The sequence below is a fragment of the Centrocercus urophasianus genome, unplaced genomic scaffold (assembly GCF_019232065.1).
Source record: "Centrocercus urophasianus isolate 14NV4802_14NV808 unplaced genomic scaffold, USGS_Curo_1.0 seq_14, whole genome shotgun sequence".
Taxonomy (NCBI): Eukaryota; Metazoa; Chordata; class Aves; order Galliformes; family Phasianidae; genus Centrocercus; species Centrocercus urophasianus.
In genome coordinates, this window is record NW_024884586.1 from 39,519,251 (window position 1) to 39,523,176 (window position 3,926).

The window sequence follows — 3,926 nt, forward strand, 5'->3', positions numbered from 1 at the left end:
GTTACTTCAACTGCATATTATCCAAAAGGCAAGGGACAAGCAAGGCGTTACTTCAACTGCATATTATCCAAAAGGCCTCTGTGCCTAGCAGGGAAATCCTCAGTTCTGCAAATCCAGCTCTTCTCCATCCTTGGTAGATAAGCAAGGGATCAGAAGATGCACAGCAATATAACTTCATAACATGGCTGTAATCCATCATTTTTTTAGCAACAAGAGGAAAGAATATTCCCCTCATCAACACCACCACTTACATCATCCTGGTATCAGTGCCATCTTTGGCCCCATAGTCTGCTACTGACAATAGACAATAGGAAGCAAGAGCCTGGCCAGGAAAGGGGAAACATATGACACTGCTGCCACCACCAGGACCAGATGTACTGGCCTGCACTGCAGATAGGGTTGGGCTCAGGTCTTACAATGTGCAAGCCAAACTTCTCATGAGGATGCTTTCTTGACAGCACCCCACTACATTTGTGGAAGTTTCAGATCCTTTTTTTTTTTTTTTTTAAATTAAAAATAACTATTTTGTTTCTCCATTATAAATTACACAATTGTTGAAAAAGAACATCACCTGCAAAGCCATTCACAGCAAAACATAACATATCCCAGACACTATACAACAGGAGGTTCCTTAGTTAGGATCGTCTTCTTCTCACTGCTAATGCTGACCTATACCTGACCTCCCAATGGAAATGAAGGATAAGTCACCCTCTCTCTGGTCTCTAGTGTTTTGTTGCTGTGTCCATATGCTGTTGCATAGGCTTACTGGCTAATGATCACACTCCTGTATTTGTCCTATTACACTGACCACTCTAGTCCCCCCTTCCCCACCACCTTAGGTCTCATGCCTATGCCTGCTGCAACACCTCTTTTTCCAGAGGAAGTGCCTTGGGGCCATGTAAAAACCTGGGGAGACAACAGGTGGGGTTGGGCATTTCCTCCAATCACTGTTTGGCACCACTTGTACCAAGCGCTGATATTTCCTGTCAACAAGATGAGCTCTGGCCTGCATTGCACTAGGAGAAAACCCTGAGTACTTGCTTCAGTGATAAATAACATTCAGGATACTTGAAAATATGAGCTTACGAAAAAACTAAAACTCATTAAAATACAAAGCCACATTGGGGGAAACCGGTTTTGTGCGCTTCCTTGTACTTGTCTTAAGTACCCCAAGGCTCCTTAGGGCCTGGACAAGGCAAGGGAAAGCACATACCTTTATCACAAGTTTATGTACCCTGGTTCACTGTGAAGCAAAACACCCTTCCTGCCAAGCTGCTTGCATAACTAGTTGGAATTTATCCCACACTTAATTTGACTGTAAACAAAGGCATTGCATTCGCCTCCCTCATCTCTTAAGTGTTGTTTATACACAGCTGCAGAGATGGCTGACTAGACCATTTGGATTTCTTCCCCTGCTGCTTTCCAAGTTAATTAATACACTCTGCTCTGTTTACTGGCATCAGTACACGCCACCAAAAACAGTGAGTTGTGGTCTTCACATTAATAACTGGAATGCAGTTGTAAAATGGCCATGACTACTAAGAGGATATAGCATCATTGCTCTGTGAATTCAGCAAGGCCAACACAGCAGGAAAGTCTACCCATGGCATTAGCAACATGTAGGACAATGAAGAGAGCTCAGAACACAGTTCACGTGAGGTATTCAAAGCCCTCATCAGTTCTAATAGAAATATTTTCATCTAACATTCAAGAGACCTTCTCTGAGCCATTGCAGAATCCTGGCCACTTGATTTGGAGTGCTTAGCAGAAGCACACAAAGACCGTTCATAATAAGAAGCCTGAAGGAATCTGTATGTATGCACAAATGCAAACACTCAAATTGCAATACTTCTGAGCTTTATTTTGAACTTTGTAAATAGAAACAGAGTTCAGCATTCAAGTCACTGTATTCATATAAAAACCCACCCTTTGACCTATAACGTCTATTGATCTAGCACAACAGTACAGTATTTAGTAAACCTGATTTATTTTTTTTTCCCACAGGAACCAGCAAGGTCATGCACTACACAAAAGCATGTTTTCCAATTCATCAACCAATGGGGAGACAAGGTGGAAATGACGTTGCTTCTAGGGCTAGACCTTACAAGACATCAATGCCTAATTGGGAGCATGTCTACCCTCATTGTCAGAGACATCTCTACTTACCCAGATTTACACCATTTATACCACAAAGATACAGGGAAAGCTTCAGGTGGTGACAGTGTTTCCCATTGGGAAACAATCAAACTCTGGGGTAAACAATATTTTACTTCATAAAATGCTCCTTATTTCTGTAGGGCTAACCATGTGCTAGTTGTTCTGCAAGCACCAGAGGAAAAAAACAAAAGCCTTGGGCCCAGATATGCCTACCATGTGACTTGCTGTTCTCATTTTAATGGAAAATTTAAATATGTGCTGTTTAGATATACACTCCTCTAGCTGTGCCTTAACTATTGCTCACTTTCACAAGAATGTTTTATAAATTGAAACATGCTTGAGGCTTTGAATTACTCAGAAATGCCATCCATTACAGCTCTGCCCATCCAAACAACCTCAGTCACCCTACGTGGGCTGTTGCTCTTAAGCCTCCCATTCCTTGCCTTCTAATCTGACTATATCTTACTTTCCAAAATGCAGTAGACGACATGCTCAGGACAAACAGTCTGACCAGCGACCTCGAGTCAAATCCCTGAATCGGGATTTGCAGGGTGCTTTCCAGGACAGTCAGGCATGTCTTAATGTCAAATGTCCATCAAAAATATGCACTTTCTTTGACAACAAAAAAATAACATAAACTAAGAGGAATCATTTCAGATTTGCCCACATAGCAAATAAAATATTTATCAAAATAAAAGTACTCCTACTTATGTGTTTACTGCAGGAATTGTAACTAAAAAGAAAAAAACAACCATAAAGCCCTCTAAACAATCTTAGAAACAAACTCAAGTCAAGATCACTTACAATCTATGATTATTTTCCCCCAGTGAATCATTTATGGAGATGGATTTGCTTGAAGCTATTTAGTAAGATGATACAGATACACAGTCCAATTTAGGAAATCCCTAGGCAGCTGATGTTAGGAAGAATTATCCACACATTTACTGCTTTTATTTTCTTCTTTAAGTCAACATCATCATCTGCTGCTGTGCACAGAATAAGGATCTAGATGGACTTTTGATTTGATGCTATGTACTACTTATACTCCCATGTGCATCTCCTGCTCTGGTATTCCTAGTCACTCAGGAGCTACATCAGCAATGTGGACATACAGCATTAACCTCAGCTGCTTGGGAAACATCAGCAACATTCAGGTGCTGACACCTTTCCTGTGTATCAGCAAGAATTTCACTGTAGCACCAGGAAACCTGACTATAGGCAGATGCAGTCTAGCAGCTCAGTCAGTCTTTTTAGACTACCTCAATGAGGATGCGCTTATTTTCATCTCTCAAGATATAGCCTCATTTATTTATTCTAGCAAAACAGGACTGTTAAACTCCATACTATGAATTATTCTTAGAGTATTCTCAGCTTTCCTTTACTTTAACGCTGAGCTGATTACTGACTGACTCACTGGAGCATATTCTGGTAGCCAGATATTGCCAACTTGGAAGCATCATATTTCCACTTGTGTATGTTCTGCACACAAGTTCCCAGTGTTTTGCCTGAATGGACAGACCATAAAGGGCAGATCACACAGGCTTTCTGAGAATTTTTGCAAATTAGCCAAGCTAGCTGAATTTCATTTTCCTTCTTTCTGAACACAGAATAGCTCGCACTGAAGTACATCCAAGTGTTTAAAAAACTCAAGTCTGTAGGAGATGGCCAAGATCCCACAGTTTGAGAGAGGAGTGAGTACCTTTCCACTGCTGGGTTAAGCTGCCCTTACGACCACATACCAAATGCAGAACAAGATTATGCTAACACTA